A 20452-nucleotide genomic window follows, 5' to 3' on the forward strand; every position below is an offset into this window, starting at 1 on the left:
AGTTACTTTTCCATACCAGTAATTTCATATCCATGGTGTTGTTGTGATCAGGCATACAAAAATGTTTTGCCACAGGTAGATCCATTCTTTTTTCTCTTATTGTGTGACAATGAGCATTCATCCTTGTTCTAAGCAGGGCAAAAGCTTAGAGCAAGGATGAATGCTCATCGTCACACAATAAGAGAAAAAAGAATGTATCTACCTGTGGCAAAACATTTTTGTATGCCTGATCACAACAACACCATGGATATGAAATTACTGGTATTGAAAAGTAACTTCACATCTCAGAGAGACAGGAGGGTTTGGGAGTATAAATTTATGACGACCTTTGACACTCTCAGTGCTGGAATGAATGTGTCGCATGGATTTATGTCTTTTTACATCAATTAAGGAATTTGCTAAGACCTTATGGGGGCATCACAACACATTAGGAGACCCCAATCAAAGGACAATAAAACATCCGGACTCCTTATCTATGAACTAGTCCAATATTTATGTTTCTCCCTATCCCATAATGATAATTCTGCTTCACGTCACTTGTCTTATCTATTGCATTTTTTCTGTGCTGTGTTGTGCATATATGTGATTCTTCAGATGTTGTATTAGTCAATGCCTGATGAAGAGACCTGAGTACTCTCGAAAGCTTTCATTGTGTTTTGTTAACTCAAATATGCATCAAAGAAAATTTGGAATTACTAATGGATTTTTCAGTTTTCCAGGTCTAAATAGAAGTCTGCGAAAGTGTATTTAAAAAAAATTCTGCTTTATTTTAGTTAAATGAAAAGGGTATAGATTTTTCTGTAGCGGTACATTGCTACAAACAATTGTTATAAAAGCTGCTTACCAATGAATAACAATAGGAAATAGAGATCAAAAATCACCAGTGTGTTTTGTATATACATTTGTAAAACTATTTTAAAAGAATGAACCGAGCAACAAAACAGATCTGCTTAAAGCATAAGCATTGTTTTAATTCTTATTTCATACATCAATAGTACACATGAAAAAAAGCAGCTTTGCAATATACACTGCTAAAAAAAATGGAGGGAGCACATAAGGGAGCACATAAACAACACAATGTAACTCCAAGTCAATCACACTTCTGTAAAATCAACCTGCCCAGTTGTAAACAGGTTGCGAGATGCAGTGATGCAAGGGAGGCAGAGCAAGGGTAAACAAATTAGCAAATTAATTGGAACAATAGAGGAGCATCTCGCAGGGAAAAAAAAGTTAAATTGAAAATGAGAAATTGCAAGGTAACAACAGTCCAGCAATCAAAATTAGTGTCCTTAGGGTCCTTAGCTGCAGGTGATCCTTTGGGGGGGTGATCACAGACCATTTGTCTGTTCTCATCCTTTTTGGCAGTTGTTTTGGTCACTTTTGCAATTTGTAAATGCTCTCACCCCTAGAAGTACTGAGCAGTAGCATGAGGCAGTATCTGCAATCTACAGAAGTTGCTCAAGTTGTGCAGCTCATCAAGGATGGCACATCAATGCGAAGTGTGGCATGAAGGGACACCAGGAGACATGGAGCGGGCCATAAGAGGGTAACAACCCAGCAGCAGGACCACTACCTCCTTCTTTTTGCAAGAAGGAACAGGAGAAGCAGTGCCAAAGCCCTGCAAAATGACCTCCAGCAGGCCACTAACATCCCTATGTCTCTTCAAACTATCAGAGACAAACTCCATGATGGTGGTATGAGAGCCTTACATCATTCAGTAGGTGTTTATCTCATAGCCCAACACGATTCAGCACGACTGGCATTGGCAGAGAACACCAAGATTGGAAATTCAACATTGGCACCTTATACTCTTCCCGAATGAGAGCAGGTTCACATTGAGCATATGTGACAGATGAGACAGCATTTGAAGATGCCGTGGAGAATGTTCTGCTGCTTGCACCATCCTCCAGCATGAACGGTTTGGCATTGGGGCAGTAATCGTGTGGGGAGGCATTTCTTGGGAGGGCTGCACAACCTTCCATGTGCTAACAAGGGGTACCCTTACTGTTATTAGGTGCAGGGATGAGATCCTCAGACCCATTGTCAGACTATATGCAGGTGCAGTGGGCCCTGCATGCCTTCTGATGGATAACAATTGTAGAACTCATTTACCTGAAGTGTGTCAGCAGTTCCTGCATGATGAAGGCATTTATGTTATGAACTGGCCTGACCGTTCCCCAGACCTGAATCCAATCAAGCACATCTGAGATTTCATGTCGCATTCCATCCACCAATGCCACGTTACACCATAGACTGTCCAGGAGTTGACTGATGCTTTCATCCATGTCTGGTAGGAGATCCCTCAGGAGAATATCCACCACCTCATCAGGACATTGTCCAGGCATTGTAAGGAGGTCATAAAGACATGTGGAGGGCACACACACTACTGAACATCATTTCCATATCTTGAGACATTTCCACTAAAGTTGGATCAGCCTGTAAATGGATTTTCCACTTTGATTTTGAGAATCATTGCAAATCCAGACCTCCATGGGGTATTAATTTTAATTTAAGTTGATTATTTTTATGTTCTACTATTCTCAACGCATTCCACTATGTAATGAATAAAGATTTCTAGAGTACTGAGACCCTTTGCTCAGTATTGAGTAGAAGCACCCTTTTGAGCTAGTACAGCCATGAGACTTCTTGGGAATGATGCAACAATTTTTTCACATCTGGATTTGGGGATCCTCTGCCATTCTTCCTTGCAGATCCTCTCCAGTTCCATCAGGTTGGATGGTGAACGTTTGTGGGCAGCCATTTTCAGGTCTCTCTAGAGATGCTCAATTGGGTTTAGGTCAGGGCTCGGGCAAGGCCAGTCAAGAATGATCGCAGAGATGTTCTGAAGTCACTCCTTTGCTATTTTAGCTGTGTGCTTAGGGTCATTGTCTTGTTGGAAGGTGAACCTTTGGGCAAGTCTGAGTTCCAGAGCACTCTGGAAGAAGTTTTCATTTAGGATATCTCTGTACTTGCCCGCATTCATGTTTCCTTCAATTGCAACCAGTCATTCTGTCCCTGCAGCTGAAAAACACCCCAATAGCAAAATGCTGCCACCACCATAATTCACTGTTGGGATTGTATTGGGCATATGAGGAGCAGTGCCTGGTTTTCTCCACACATACCGCTTAGAATTATCACCAAAAAGTTCTATCTTCACCTCATCAGACCAGAGAATCTTATTTCTCATAGTCTTTGAGTCCTTCATGTGATTTTTAGCAAACTCTATGTGGGCTATCATATGTCTGGCACGGAGGAGAGGCTTCTGTCGGGCCACTCTGCCATAAAGGCCCTACTGATGGAGGGCTGCAGTGATGACTTTGTGGAACTTTCTCCCATCTCCCTTTTGCATCTGTGGAGCTCAGCCACAGTGATCTTGGGGTTCTTCTTTACGTCTCTCACCAAGGCTCTTCTTCCACGATTGCTCAGTTTGGTGAGATGGCCAGGTCTAGGAAGACTTCTCGTGGTCCCATTTGTCTTCCATTTAAGGATTAAGGAGGCCACTGTGCTCTTGGGAACCTTGAGTAGTGCAGAAATTATTTTGGAATCTTGGCCAGATCTGTGCCTTTCCACAATTCTGTCTCTGAGCTTCTTGTCCAGTTCCTTTGACCTCATTTGGTCTGACATGCACTGTGAGGTCTAATATAGACAGGTGTGTGTCTATACAAATCAAGTTCTATCAGTTTAACTAAACACAGCTGGACTTCAATGAAGGAGTAGAACCATCTCAAGGAGGATTACAAGGAAATGGACAGCATGTGACTTAAATATGAGTGTCTAAGCAAAGGGTCTGAATACTTATGACCATATGATTTTTCAGTTTTTCTTTTTTAATAAACTTGCAAAAATTTCTACATTTCTGCTTTTTTTCAGTCAAGATGGGGTGCAGAGTTTACATTAATGAGAAAAAAAATGAACTTTATTGAATTTACCAAATGGCTGCAATGAAACAAGGAGTGAAAAATTTAAAGGGGTCTGAATACTTTCCATACCCACTGTGCAGGATGACGTATTTTAGTGCTCCCTTTATTTTTTGAGCAGTGTAGCTTATCAAATAAATATTCTTTCTCTGCCTTAATTGAACATCAATTTTCCAAATTCTCAATTCTGGTGTAAAATCTGTATTTAGTGAGAACAGATTAGTGATTCTTTTAGCTGGTGAGTCTTTTTAATGTTATGTTATATATTACGTTTATCTAAGCTGCAGAAATGTTCTTGTATTGCTGGCTAATTAGAAACTTACCAAACTGTCTAGAATTCTAAACCTAGACTCTTAGGTTATGTGTGCATTTACTTGCGTAAATGATCCAAAAACGCAATGGAATACTTATGCAAGGTAATTCAATGACAATCCTGAAGTGCTGTGCACATGATCAGTAAATTTCAGTCCGTATTTGCAGCATTTTATTTTCTGCAGCATGCCAATTCTTTGTGCATTTTTGCCTGCATTTTTGACCCATTGAATGGACAGGAAAAAACACATGCAAAAAAGCTCCAAAAACGCATAAAAAGTGCCATTTTTCTGCCAAGAGATGCATAAACCTTGCAGAAATTTCTGCAAGCAAATACGCAACGTGCGCACATAGCCTTGTAGTTGTCCAGGCAAATTGCCTTGTTATTTTTTTCTGTACAGTTCGACCCTCAATTTGGCAGGCACTATACATGAAACGTATTTTGTGCATGTTGATATCCGTGCACTTTTTACTGTAATTCATTATGTTATCTGATGGTCTAAAGGGTAAAGTTTTACCTTGTGAAGCGTGTCATGTTGGTGTAGCCAGTGACAAGGAAGTTGTGATGGTGCTCAATGAGAGTGGGTTATGGCAGCAGTGAACAGAGTGAATTCCCTCTGCACATGTCTGTTTTTTGTGTCTGTAAGCAATCTGTTTTTAAGGGCCGCAAATACGTACACATGCATACCCATAGTATTCAATAGTGATGCGCACATGTCAGGCTTTTGACGTGGACCATGTGTCCATGTGAAAAACTCGCAGACATATCAGTTTTTTAACAGCAGCACAGACAAAATGTGTGCCGCACACATACATACTGTAATGGGCTGGGTGGTGGAACCACTGTGCCAAAGCCCAAGGAAGACCTGGAGGGGAATGACTAGGAGCATCACCCAATCCGACCACGGATACGCAGCAACTAACGACACCGTAGTCCATGGAGAGACAAGGGAGATGATTCAGGTGGTACTCCAGGACTGACCTTGGGTAGATGGCAGCTGACCCCTAGGAGCAAATAGGTGGAATGGCTCAGGGTAATGTCCAACAAATACAGGACAGTTTGATGGAGAGATGAGCACTGGTGGGTGCAGCTTGCTCGGGTGAAGCTGCCTCTGCTGCTGTTGAGGTGAGCACTGGCGGGTGCAGCTGGCTCTGCTGCCATTAAGGTGAGCACTGGTGGTTGCAGCTGGCTCTGCTACTATTGAAAGAAGCACTGGCAGGTGCAGCAGACTCAATGCTAGTACAGGGACCTGAGAACTGACAAGCGTGTTAGGAAGAAACACAACGTTGCAGAGGCACCTCCATGTTGGACGAGGCAGTTTAAATAGAGAGAGACCTCCAGCTTTTGGCTGGGGACACTTTAGCGAATACACGTGGCCCCATTAAGAAAGAGGAAGTGTGCGCACGTGCACTCTAAGCACAGTGCCTGGAGACCTGCTAGGACTGTGTGCACCCTGGGCAGCAGCAGACCCAGAAGGAGAATGATGAAGCCTTGGCAGTGCAGGTAAAGATGAAGGTGCTACACACACTGATGACACACGGATGACATCTATGTATCATCAGCGTGACACATACAGGTGCCTGGGTAGAAGCGGTACAGTTTGTGCTGTTCCCAGGCGATGGTCAACTGCTGAAAGCAGCTCTCAACATTGTTGCTTGGTCTCCCTGAGATCAGTGTGACCAGGAGACAGTGATGGGACTTGCATTCAAGGGATGGGAGTTGGCTCCTGAGCACTTTTCATAACCAGCAGAGGGAAAGCCTGGGAAATGATGTTAATAATCTGGGAAAGGGGACAAATCTTCAAAAAGGTTCCCAGTGTATTAATTACAGCTCACAACTGTTTGATTAGCCTTTCCTGGTGAATTTACAGTAGACCCCAGAAGAAAAGTGATGTAGGGTCCCCCTAAAAATTCAAAAAAGCAAAGGCTAAACAGACAGCTGTAGGTTGATATTTATAGCCTTGGAAAGGGCCAGAGATTACGCCCCCTCTCCCACACTACCAACATCAGGCCTCAGTAGCCCCAAAAATGGCACATTCATAATATCCAACGAAATCTGGAGCTTAAAGGATTTCATGTTAGCCTCAATAGATGTTGAAAGCCTCTGTATGAGAATTTCAAAAAAGGTGGGAATTTAAGCAATTAGATGCATTTTTAAATATATTGGTCAACATAACGACTATGTTAATTTTGTGAGTGAGGCTTTTTTCTTTGTTTTATCTCATAACACCTTAAAATTTCAGGATAATTGGGTTCCTGCAGTGGTTTGGAACCACAGTGGGAATGCCGGTGTCATGCGCTTTTGTCAATTTATTTTTGGCGTATTTTAAAGATAAATGTATCACCACTGTCTCTAACCCACCCCTTCCCAACCAGTGACACAGCGTATGCGTCATGAAAGGCGGTGCCAATCGACCAATGACGCATATGCTGAGTCATGACTTGATAGCCCCCCTGCGGGTTGGGTGACTGGGGTCAATGAAAGGTCACCCGAACCGCAGACACAGGAGGCTTTGTACTTCACCCCAGGGGGGTGGCTTTGCCCCCCCATGGCTACAATTGCTCTGATTGGCTGTTAAAAATGAAACAGCCAATCAGAGCGATAGCAATATTTCATCAATGACATTTGATGAAATATTACAATCCAGCCATGGCTTATGCTGCAGTAGCATCACACATGGCTGGAGACCATGATCAGACCCCCCAACTGGCTGACGGGGGCGATTTGCCCCCACTACCGATTGACAGTGGCAATCTGCCGCCATCATCATCTGCTCCCTTTCCCCTGACCTCCGCTCCCCCCGCCTTCCGATCCCACCCTCACCCCCCGGTACCTCCTGAGTTCCCGTGTCACTCCCGGTGTCCCTTCTCCCTTCTGCATGGGCACCACCATCTTCCAAAATTGCGGGTGCATGCATAGTGCACCCGTCAAATCTGCAAAGCTGCAGATTCCATTCATTCATTTTGATCACTTTGATAGATCATATCAAAGTGATCAAAATAATAATAAAAAAAATCACCACCCTTTATCACCCCCATAGGTAGGGACAAATAATAAAATAAAGAAAATATTTCGATTTTTCCATTAGGGTTAGGGTTAGAATTAGGGTTAGGGTTGGAATAAGGGTTAGGGTTGGAATAATGGTTAGGGTTGGAATAAGGGTTAAGATTAGGGTTAGGGGTGTGTTGGGGTTAGGGTTGGGATTAGGGTTAGTCTTGTGGTTAGGGTTATGGTTAGGGATGTGTTGGAGTTAAGGTTGAGTTAGAATTGAGGGGTTTCCACTATTTAGACACATCAGGGGGTTTCTAAACATGACATTTCGCCACCATGGATTCCAGCCAATTTTGCGTACAAAAAGTCAAACAGTGCTCTCTCCCTTCCGAGCACTGCCATGCAACAAACAGTGGTTTACCCCAACATATGGGGTATCAGCGTACTCCGGACAAACTGGATAACAACTTTTGGAGTCCAATTTCTCCTGCTACCCTTGTGAAAATAAAAAATTGCGGGCTAAAATATAATTTTTGAGGAAAAAAATGATTTTTTTTATTTTCAGGGCTCCGCGTTATAAACTTCTGTGAAGCACTTGGGGGTTCAAAGTGCTCACCACACATTTAGATAAGTTCCCTGGGGGGGTCTAGTTTCTAAAATGGGGTCACTTGTGGGTTGATTTCTACTGTTTAGGCAAATCAGGGGCTCTGCAAACGTAACATGACGCCCGCAGACCATTCCATCAAAGTCTGCATTCCAAAATGTCACTACTTCCCTTCCGAGCCCCAAAGTGTGCCCATACAGTGGTTCCCCCCACATATAGGGTACCAGCATACTCAAGACAAACTGGACAACAACTTTTGGGGTCCAATTTCTTTTGTTACCGTTGTGAAAATAAAAAATTGCGGGCTAAAAAATCATTTTTTAAGGAGAAAAAATTATTTTTTATTTTCACATCTCTGCGTTATAAACTTCTGTGAAGCACTTGGGGGTTCAAAGTGCTCACCACACATCTAGATAAGTTCCTTGGGGGATGTAGTTTACAAAATGGGGTCAATTGTGGGGGAGCTCCCATGTTGAGGCACACAGGGACTCTCCATATGCGACATGGTGTCCAGTAACGATTGGAGCTAATTTTCCATTCAAAAACTCAAATGGCGCTCCTTCCCTTCCGGGCCCTGCTGTGTGCCCAAATAGTGGTTTATGACCACATATGTGGTATTGGTGTACTCAGGACAAATTGCCCAACCAATTTTAGGATCTATTTTATCCTGCTACCCATGTGAAAATGAAAAAACTGAGGCTAAAATAATTTTTTTGTGAATAAAAGGACTTTTTTCTTTTAACTGATCAATTTGTGGAGCACCTGGGGGTTCAAAGTGCTCACTATGCATCTAGATAAGTTCCTTGGGGGGTCTAGTTTCCAAAATGGCGTCACTTGTGGGGGAGCTCCAGTGTTTAGGCACACAGGGACTCTCCAAACGCGACATGGCAACTGCTAAATATTCCAGCTTATTTTCCATTCAAAAAGTCAAATGGCGCTCCTTCCTTTCTCAGCCCTGCCGTGCACCCAAACAGTGGTTTATGATCACATATGAGGTATCAGTGTACTCAGGAGAAATTGCCCAAGAAATTTTAAGATCCATTTTATCCTGTTGCCAATGTGAAAATGAAAAAATTGATGCTAAAAGAAAGTTTTTGTTGGAAATATTAAAATGTCAATTTTTTCCTTCCACATTGCTTTAGTTCCTGTGAAGCACCTGAAGGGTTAATAATCTTCTTGAATGTAGTTTTGAGTAGATTGAGGGGTGCAGCTTTTAGAATGGTGTCACTTCTGGGTATTTTGTGCCATATAGACCCCTCAAAGTGACTTCAAATGTGAGGTGGTCCCTAAAAAAAATGGTTTTGTAAATTTGGTTGTAAAAATGAGAAATCGCTGGTCAACTTTTAACCCTTATAACTTCCTAACAAAAAAAAATTTTGTTTCCAAAATTGTGCTGATGTAAAGTAGGGAAATGTTATTTAGTAACTATTTTGTGTCACATAAGTCTCTGGTTTAAACAGAATAAAAAATAAAAATTTTAAAATTGCAAAATTTTCACCAAATTTCTGTTTTTTTCACAAAGTAACGCAAAAATTATCAACCTAAATTTACCACTAACATGAAGCCCTATATGCCACGAGAAAACAAACTCAGAATCGCTATGATCCGTTGAAGCGTTCCTGAGTTATTACCTCATAAAGGGACACTGGTCAGAATTGCAAAAAATGGCCAGGTCATTAAGGTCAAAATAGGCTTGGTCATGAAGGGGTTAAACACATCCGTGCATATCTCCGTTATATGGATGATGTGTTTATTGTATGGGCAGGTAAAAGCACACAATTCCTTTCTTTTGTTTCATATTTAAATGAAGTAAATATTGAAAATATGAGATTTCCTGCCAACTGTGGGGGGGAATTCACTAGAATTTCTAGATGTGAAAATTAATATACAAGAAGGGAAAATAGGTCCCACACACGTATAAAAATCCCACCTCGACCAATTCATTGTTGCACTATAACAGCGCACATCCACTACATGCAAAGAGAGGTCTCCCCTACAGTCAATTTTTGAGATAAAAAAAGATCAATAATAATGATGACATATTTTCTAGATAAGTAAAAGAACTTAAAAAGGATTTCCTAAGTAGAGGAAATTACCTCTACTAAATGAAGTGCTAGAAAGAACTAATAAATAAAAAAAAAATCATAGGATCTATTGAAATGTAAAGACGAGAAAAAACCGAACACCACAGAGAGATTCCATTTCACTGTCAAACACATAGCAATAGATAAAGTAATTCACACAGCAATATGACATAACTGGCATCTGATAGAAAGTGACAGAGGTCTAAATGAAAAAGTCGTTATTAAACCCCTAGTCTCCTAAAGGAGAAGCAGCTATTTGAGAGACCTAATAGTCAGAAATAGAATAGAATACAAAACCGATAACTGGCTTGAAAAAAAAAGTACACCTAAAGGTACTGTCACACTAAGCGATATCACTAGCAATATCGCTATAACTTGTGACGTTATAGTGATATTGCTAGCGACATCTCTGTGTCTGATACTTACCTGCGACCGCTCCCCCGCTGGTTATCGCTGATCACGCGAGAACGTCCTGGACTGTTTCTCGTCGTAGACTTCCTGCGGCGCTTCCTGTGGAGAGACGAGTGACGAGCGTGGATGCGGGCGGGAGGATGTCAGGATCGCCTAGTGTGACAGGTAAGTAGCGACCCCCTGCCCCCAGCGATGTTGCTGGTGAGATCTGCCTGTGTGGCAGCTCACTAGTGACCACTTAGCGATGTACCAGCGATCCTGACCGCATCATATTGCTGGTCGGGATCGCTGGTACATCGCTAAGGGTGACAGTACCTTAAGGGTAACTTCAGATGCGGCAGTTGCTCACTCTGCCATTTGCATAGTACAGGCAAAGCATGACATGTCATATTAATGATTTTGTCTCTTCCCGGAGTCAGGACTAAGCATATGCAATCTTCTGTCCATGTCAATGTTATTACATAGGGAAAACTATAAGACCCCTGTGTACTATTTAGAGACCTTTATCATTCTATAACCCCCGACTTATTAAACACATGCATGAATATCATAACTCTGATTATGACCTTTTATGCTTTGCAGGAATAGAAAGGGTTAAGTTCCCCCATATGGTGGAAATCATAATCTTTAATTGCTAAAAAAAAAAAGAAGAAGCAAGGGGGATTCTTAATTCTGCAGCCCAGGGTCAATGATAGATTGGATATGTCCGTGTTTTTGTAATTGCTTTTTAATGTTTTTAAACTGCTCAGTGTTTTCCATGCACTGGTTGTTGTAATGACGAATATTCCGCACCAGCCTTGCTACAAGACGAAGCAGTGTACTTGATATGTCATTGCTTGCTTAACCTGCTGAAGCACAGCTGCGTGAAACGACCGTTGTTTTCTGCTCCTCCCCTGCATGCTCAATGCCATCCGTTTTGCCAATCGTTGTCCCAATATACTGGAAATAAAGGATTTAGGAATCGCAGGCTCGGTGAGTTTCATCTTTTTTCTGGATGCATTATTTGAAATTTTAATTCGAGCACCACCAATAGCTGTGATGCATGGCGTATAGCTCTGCAAGAGAGAATGTTGAAGACTATTTACTGTATATCACTATATGGTGTGACTGGAGCCTTGTCAGCTTTGCTGGACATTTCTCATTAGTGTATTATGTTGGAAGGACCTATGGTCACCTGGCTAGACCTAATGCTTGCCAACTCTAAAACTTCTGGATGAGTCCTCGTGAAATTGGAGACCTCCTAGACACCTTAATGGCTCCCTGTTGCTACAGTAACCTCCCAGAAAGAGTTTCTTTCAGAAAAAAAAATGATCAAAATGTCTTTTTTTTTTTTTTTTTGTTTTTTTAAAGAAGCGGATTTGGAATTTCTTCTAAGTCAGGTCATTGAGTTACTGCCACTAACATTCCAAAAAACACTCATCAAAATTTTTATCCTTGTAATATATTGCAACCATCACATTATAGAGCACTGTGTACTTATAATTGTTCTTTTTCGACCTTCTACCCAGTTAATTCTTCTCTTTTCTATGAGGTCTATGATATCACATCATTAAAAACTGACTAGCTGAAACATCATTAAAAACCGACTAACTGACTCTTTCTAAGCTCTATGTAAAAACTGGGGTCAATTTTGCCTGTATGACTCATCAGTCACTGAAAAAGTCCCTGACGGGGAAGACAGGGCAGATAGTTCAGGAGTTGAAAAGAGGGATGATTTCAGGTTCTACATAGATAAGAGAAAAGAGAAGAATTTGCTGGGTAGAAAGACAAAATGAGCAGTTGTAAGAACACAGTGCTATATACCATGACGATTGTAATATAATAAAAGGATAAAAACTTTGATGGGAGGAGTGTTTCTTTAAGGAGGCAGCTAGTGTGTCTCAGGGTGAATTGGATATTGATAAGTCTGTGTACTTGTCAATGTGCGGCTGAGCCAAGTAGTTAGCCTATTATTTAGAACAGTAAGAGGTCCTGAGTCTTTATTTCTGATCAAGAAGAGACTCTGATATCTATTAGATTGTGAATACTTTGTCTTTGCAATGCTGTGCTATTGTTTCTGGCTAAAAAAAATGACCACAGCCATAAAGTAGGTCAAACAGAGCCCAAAAGTTTATATTTTATGTTTCACCTCATTGAAAGTAATAGTGCAGCTGTTTGAATTATGCTATATAATTTTTCATTTATTCAGACTGATGACCAATATTTTTTTTCCATTACTGTAGGTGTTTGAGGGTTAGTTTTTTTTTTTGCGTGGTGTGCTTGCATTTTATTGATACTGTTTTGGGATACATATTACATTTTCATGCCATTTTATTGAAGGTGATTTTGTGAAAGTTGTGATAACAGCAAAGTTAGCAATTTTAATGTTTTTTTTCATGAATCTCTTGAATGAGTGAGACAATTTTATATTTTGATAGATTAGACTGTTATGGATTCAGCAAACTGAAAAACATGTTTTTTATGTTTTGCATTTCTTTATTTCACTCTGGAAAAAGGATTGTAATTCTTTTTTTAGATTTTAAATTGTTTTTTAGGTTTTTAAATTGTTTACATATTTTAATTTTTTTTTTTACTTTTTCCATTATGTTTAACCTCTATAGAGGACTTGAACCTGCTATCATTTGATTACTTGTACTATAAACAGCAATACTTCTGTACTGCAATTACTTGACCTCAAACAGCTTGGATTGTCTGGCTCTCCACTCTTCCTTCAGACTCTGGGACCTTGATTTCCAAGGTCTAGTATCAAGTTTCCACAATCTATGATGGTTTGGGGAGCCACGTCATCTGCTAGTGTGGGTCCATTGTATTTTGTCAAGACCAAAGTCAGCGCAGCCATCTACCAGGATATTTTACAGCACTTCATGCTTCCCTCTGCTGACAAGCTTTTGGGAGGTGGAAATTTCATTCTCCAGCAGGACTTGGCACCTGTCCACATGGCCAAAAGTACCAATCCCTGGTTTGAAGACAACAATATCACTGTGCTTGATTGGCCAGCAAACTCACCTGACCTTAACCCCATAGAGAATCTATGGGCTATTGTCAAGAGGAAGATGAGAGACCCCAGACCCAACAATGCAGACAAACTGAAGGCTGCTATCAAAGCAACCTGGGCTTCCATAACACCTCAGAAGTGCCACAGACTGATTGCCTTCATACTACGCCACACTGATGCAGTAATTGATGCCAAAGGAGTCCCGACCAAGGATTGCGTGCATTTACTGAACATACATTTCAGTAGGCCAACATTTCTGGTGTTAAAGGGTATGTTTCCACGATCAGGATTGCCGGTGCTTTGGACACTGCGGAAACCCCATGCCGCCCAAAGCGTCGTCCCCCATTCTACGCGCGGTGATACCGCATGTGTTCATTGAACACATGCGGTATCACAGCATCGAATCCATAGACTGTGAAATTTATCTTGCTGCGGTTTAAAAAGATGCGCCGCATGTCCGTAATTTCGTGTGTGTCATCCACGTTCTTGCAGACATAGAGGAGACGGGATTTCATAAAATACCCTCCACTATGCTGTAACATCTGGATGCTGCGGATTAAACACTGCTACTGTATGCAGCGTTCAATCCGCAGCAAATCTGAATGAATTACGCCACTTGGAAACACAGCCTTTTTTACTGAGATAATGACTTTTGGGTTTTTTATTGGCTGGCTACAAAAAGCATTTACAAGCTGTAATACTTTCAGAAGGGGGTGCTACTAGGTACTAACCATGCAGGGTGCCAAACTTTCACATAGGCTTTTTTCAATTTTTAAAATGTAAAAGATGACAATATATACATACTAGTGATTCTTACTAAAATAGAATATAATCAAAAAGTTAATTTATTTCAGTTCTTCAATACAAAAAGTGAGACTCATATATTATATAGAGTAATTACAAACAGCGTGATCTATTTCAAGTGTTTATTTCTGTTAGTGTTGATGATTATGGTTTACAATAAATTAGAATAATTAACAAAAAGCAAAAAATACCTGCAAAAGCTTTCTAAGCATTGAAAAAGGTCCCTTAGTCTGTTTCAGTAGGCTCCACAATCATGGGGAAGGCTGCTGACTTGAAAGATGTCCAAACGGCAGTCATTGACACACTCCACAAGGAGAGTAAGTCTCAAAAGGTTATTGCTAACAAAGCTGGCTGTTCACAGAGTGCTGTATCCAAGCATATTAATGGACAGTTGAGTGGAAGGAAAAAGTGTGGTAAATAAAGATGCAAAAGCAACTGGGAAATTATAACTTAATGAGAAACACTTGCATATATATATATATATATCAATGTTTTGAACAGCTGGCATGTGCCTCCAACAGCTTCGAGTGGAATCGCAATCCACCCGAGGCTGTTAACCTGTTAAATGCCGCTATCAAACTCTGACAGTGGCATTAATCTCGAGCTTCCAGTAAGCGTGCCGGAAATTCCACCCATCGATGACCCGTCATATGATAGCAGGTCACTGATGGGTTAGCATGATAACCAGAGGTCTCCAGCAGACCTCTATGGTTGTCATAACCAGATTGCTATGAGCGCTGCCCAGTGCAAGTGAGCACTGACAAATGACACCACAGGTGTTCGAAATGCATTGCTGTAGTCACTGATGCCATGTTATTTTAATTTCCATCAATAAATTGAAGCTTTCCCCGAAGATGGACCTTTCTATTTTTTCATAGAAACACGATCCTGGCTGCCACATTTAGGACAGATTGGAGAGGAGAAAGTTTGGTTATAGGTTGACCGATCAGTAGAGAATTGCAGTAATCGAGATGAGAATAAATATGAGCAACTGTAAGAGTTTTTGCAGTTTGAAAGGTAAGAATAGGTCGGATTTGGGCATGCCTTTAAGATGCAGGTGATAAGAGCAAGTGTGCAATTGCATGCAGGGGATAAAGGAAAGTTATGTGTCAAGTATTAAACCAAGACAGCAAGCTTGCAGTTTGTTAGTTATGGTTGAACCTCCCAAGGAAATTGCTATATCAGGTATAAGTAAGTTAGTAGAGGGGGGAAACACGAGAAGTTCAGTTTTGGGGAAATTTAACTTCAGATAGAATGAGAACATCATGTTAGAAACCAAATCAGCTGATGGTTTGTCCAACAGTAGCAGAAAATAGTTAGAAGAGGAGGGAGCCAAGGACTGTGCTTTGAGGAACCCCTAACATTAAAGGGAAGGGGAGAGGTAGATAAGCCAGAAAATTATACAGTGAAGGATCAGTCAGGGCAGTAGAAGGATAACCTAGAAAGAACAGTTTCGTTGAGGCCTATAGAGTGGAGCATAGTGAAGAGGAACTGGTGATTCACAGTGTCGAATGCTGCAGAGAGATCCGAAAGAATCCTCAGGGAGCAGTGACCAATAGATTTAGCTGTTAATAGATTGTCAGAAATTTTAATGAGGGCAGTTTCAGTACAGTGCAAAGAGCAGAAACTGGATTGTAAAAAGTTAAGAAGAGAGACCTCCTGAGGAAACGGCAGGCTGTGGTGAGACACACATCGAGGTGTGCAGCAGACTGTCACTATGGTCACAGGTACTATACTATACTATAGGGAGATTGTACTACAATAGTTTAACATAGATATTTGTCATATACTATATATGAGGTTTTGTTGTGGTATGAGATGTACTGTATATACACTTTTTGTAACTATTATAGTAATAATTCTATGCTATTCTATGTTTGCTTATTCATATGGGCTGGATAGTTTATATTTAGGGATTGCCAATAGGGACTTATCTATATGATTTTTTAGTGCACCTACATATGGCCCCAATTACCTATGGATTTACTGCTATAACATATGAACTTGCAACATGGCTATTTCTGTGTTTTTTTATTTCTGTATTTCTACCTATACTATGTACTGATTTTAGTGACATTTTTTCTGTTGTCTTATGCTGTATTCTATATACCTCAATACATTTTGATATATTTGTATATATTTTGGCCGTGTTGCTTCTTCATCTCTACAGATTTATATACTTCATATGAAGGGATCAGTGACTTCTTGTACTGAGGAATAATTGTTCTTTCAAGAGCAGAGTTATCTGAGAGTAGAATAGGATTTTAGAGATGAAGGGGAGATTAAAGACACCCTGTAGTGAGCAAAACATTTTTGGTCCAGGGATATTTTTTTGTTGAGGGGTTATGACTGCATGTTTAAATGAGCGGGGGAAACGTTCCAGAAGAAAGAGAGATTAAATAGTCTCTCTCCCAGGTTGTCACTATCCATCTAACTAAAATAAGGGGAAGTGAGGGAGTAGGATCACCAATGCAGGTTGTATGGCGAGAAGAAGAGAGGTGCCTAATAACTTTCTTTTCTGTGACCAGTTCAAAGGTGGAAAGTGAAGGCATGGGAAAGGGATTCAAGCTCTGAGGGGATTGGATGAAAATATCCTGACAAATATGGTTGTTTTTTTTTCTTGAAAGTCTCCCGATCATAAGTGTTAATGTTGGTGACATAGGTGTGTACTTTAGGATTCAGAAAGGGGTGACTGTAAGCCATAATCATCAACATTAACAGAACTAAACACATGAAATAGATCACTCTGTTTGTAATGGCTCTATATAATATATGAGTATCACGTTTTGTATTGAAGAACTGAAATCAGTTAAATTTTGATGATATTCTAATTTTGCGAGAAGCACCGGTGTGTGCGCGCGCGCTATCAGGCAGCAGGAATGCCAGTCTGAATGTGCTATTTTTCCTCCTATTCTGACTGCCCTGTTATTTCTGTATCTGTTCAGTAAATAGATGTACAAAGTTGCACCATATGCAAATTCCATAGAATATTAGATGTGTAAAAGTTTTTCTCAAAGCCTTTTATACTGCCGTTCATTGATCAACAATGCTTCCAGTGTTATGCATAACATTTAATACATGAGATAGAGGGAGACTGCAAACACTCCTGAATTGAAAGAATGCTTCTCACTCATTTATTTTAAACAATTCCATGAAAATATTATATACATATTTTAACTGTGATATAGAATGAAAAAAGGTGGAGAGGTGAGAAAAATCACAAACATGGTAATAGTGATGATTTTCTAAATAATCATAAATTAGTTTCTTCTTTCTGCTACTCTGCTACCCCTTAGATGAACATAAGATTGATTATGCCTTCTTGCTGACTTAGGTTCCCATCAGTTTTGGAATAGCTGAAAGCTTAGAATACCAGCAGAACATTTACCCTGACACCCTGGGTCTGTTGAAGACACTAATTCCACGCACTCTGAAAAGGTCTTGTGGAAAGATACAAGTAATTAATTTCCATGCAGCAACATTGAAAAGGTTAACCTGATTTATTGAATGAGATTCCATCTCAAATGTGTTATGTGTATTGTTAAAAAGCTCCAATTACAGACTTTAATTTGTATCCCTCATGGAACTGTTATTTTAAAGACACCAAGCAGACCAGTACATACAGTATATTGTGAGACTCAATAGTCCGTCACTATGATTAACGCTGTCTTTGTTCACTTTGGGAAGGATAGTTATTATTATTGTTATTATTACAATAGTTCTACCCTAATTAATTAATGTATTTAAAATCTTGACAGTGTGTATGCACGGTGGTACAGGTGTATGGAGCAAGCTTACAGGTTAAGCCCCTTACTCGACTGGTAATGGTTGCATTTCACAGCCAGGACCTTCTTCTAACAGCCGCCGATGGAGCAGAGCTCTATTGAAACCTAGACTTTAAATTGTCTTCAAATGAGACAATGTTTTTACTATATGCAGCAATGCAATTCGTGTTGGGCCATTCATGCTGCTTGAACTGTGGGCAGCATGAATCACAGCCTTGCTGCACTATTGCAGCAATGTATAATTTTCTCTGAAATACTCTGGCATGAGAGAAAATGTAGTTAAATGATCTGGCCTGGGACAATAGCCAGAGACGAGACTAGTACGCTGCAGATTAGTGGCTTGCATGGGTGTCATCCATGAAGGAAACGCTTGCACAAAAATCCCACCTACATTTTGCCAGTGCCCTTGCTAAAAGTATGTAGGCTATATGGATCACATACTGTGGAATGAGACTAAGATAAATGTTTTTGGAACTGATAGCTTCAAAACTGTATGGTGTCACAAAAGTGAGAAGTATAAAGAAAAATGCATGGTCCCCACAGTGAAATATGTTGGTGGCTGTGTCCTTATGCGGGGGCTGCATGAATGCTCCTGGCAGGGGTGGATTAAGAGTAGCCAGGGAGCCAGCAGTTAAGAAGACGTAGGTCCCCCAGGTCCTGATGTATGATGTGACATGTCGTATGATCCCCCGATAGATCATGTCAGTAACACACATGTGCTCTGGTACACATCCATACATGGAATACTTATATACGGCACTATAAATAACAGTGCTATACAAAATAGAGCAGGGGTGGGAGATTAATTTCCCCAGGTGCCACATGACAGAGTGCGACTATTGTGAAGTCCGAACAAATAGGCTGAAATTAACTCTGTTAAATATTTAACCCTTAGAGACCCTGCCCATTTTCGGTTTTGCATTTTCGTTTTTCTCGCTCCTTTATCCCAGAGCCATAACTTTTTTATCTTTCCATCAATATGGCCATATATGGGCTTATTTATTGCGGGACGAGTTGGACTTTTAAACAACATCATTGGTTTTACCATATGGTGTACTCAAAAATGGGAAAAAAAATTCCAAGTGCGGTGAAATTGCAAAAAATGCAAGAAAGTGCAAATTCAATAACTTTTTTTGGGATTTTTTTTTACTATGTTCACCAAATGCTAAAACTGACCTGCCAATATGATTCTATAGGTCATTACGAGTTCATAGACACCAAACATGTCAAGATTCTTTATCTAAAGGGTGAAAAATATCTGAAGTTTGTTAAAAAACAATTGTGACATTTTCCGAGACCCGTAGCATCTCCATTTTTCATGATCTCGGGTTGAGTGAAGGCTTATTTTTTTGCGTGCTGAGCTGACATTTTATTGATACCAATTTGGTGCAGATGCAATCTTTTGATCGCCCGTTATTGCATTTTAATGTAATGTCGCTGCGACCAATAAACATATTTCTGTCGTTTTGACTTTGTACTCACTACACCATTTAGCAATCAGGTTTAATTCTTTTTTTTATTGCTAGATCGGAAGATTCTGAATGCAGCGATACCAAATATATGTATGTTTTTTTATTGTTTTATTTTGAATGGGGCGAAAGAGGGGTGATTTAAACTTTTATATTTTTATTATTTTTTTTTTAAACTTTTTTTTACTTTTGGCATGCTTCAATAGTCTCCATGGAAGACTAGAAGCTGCCATAACCCTATCGGCTCTGCTACGTACAGGTGATGATCAGATCACCTGTTTGTAACAGAATTGCTGACTTGACACGAGCGACGACCACAGGGCAGTGCTCATAGCAATCCTGCCCTGACAACCAGTGGGTTGCATTGCCAACCCATCGGTGACCCGCGATTAATAATATAACTTAATATTGAGCAGAATTAAGTATGCTGACATCCCCCTATATACAGTATGATCCACTGCATAGCCCCCTACATGCAATATGAGCGCCCACATAACCTACTCAATCAACAACCAAAGCAATCAACCTACAGGGCCCTTATACATGTAAACCATAACAAGAAAAAACTTAAAAAGTTCTCTCTTTTATTTACTTTAAAAACCAAATACATAATTTTCATAGAAAACCAGTAATTTAAAAAAAAAGTTAAAAAATGAGGAGAAATAGGGACTAATTTTGCCGTTCACAATTCCCTTCCTGACAGCGGAGGTTGGCACCCTGAGATGAAACAGTACCATTGCTTTCTCAATGTATTTTAGCAGTGGACTAAAAAGTGAAACACGCATTGGGGTTCTTTGGATCCAGCCCGGTGTCACCCACCCTTGGCATCTATTGGTAAGTGCTATTCTCAGCCAAAAAATTTTTTGAGACTATTATGTCACATGCACCTTATTATCCACCTCATTGAACTGGTGGTCCCATATTAACATCCTTGTGCACCCTTTTTTTTCTTTTACATTTTTTGCACCTATGCTTTATTATGTATATCTAACAGAAATACCTCTTTTAAACCACAATACTCCTCTTTCTCCATATTATGTAGCATATATGGAGTTGGTTATTTCCCTGGTTTAGGGCAT

Source organism: Dendrobates tinctorius, unplaced genomic scaffold (assembly GCF_039654945.1).
Source record: "Dendrobates tinctorius isolate UK_male_01 unplaced genomic scaffold, ASM3965494v1 ptg000015l, whole genome shotgun sequence".
Lineage (NCBI taxonomy): Eukaryota > Metazoa > Chordata > Amphibia > Anura > Dendrobatidae > Dendrobates > Dendrobates tinctorius.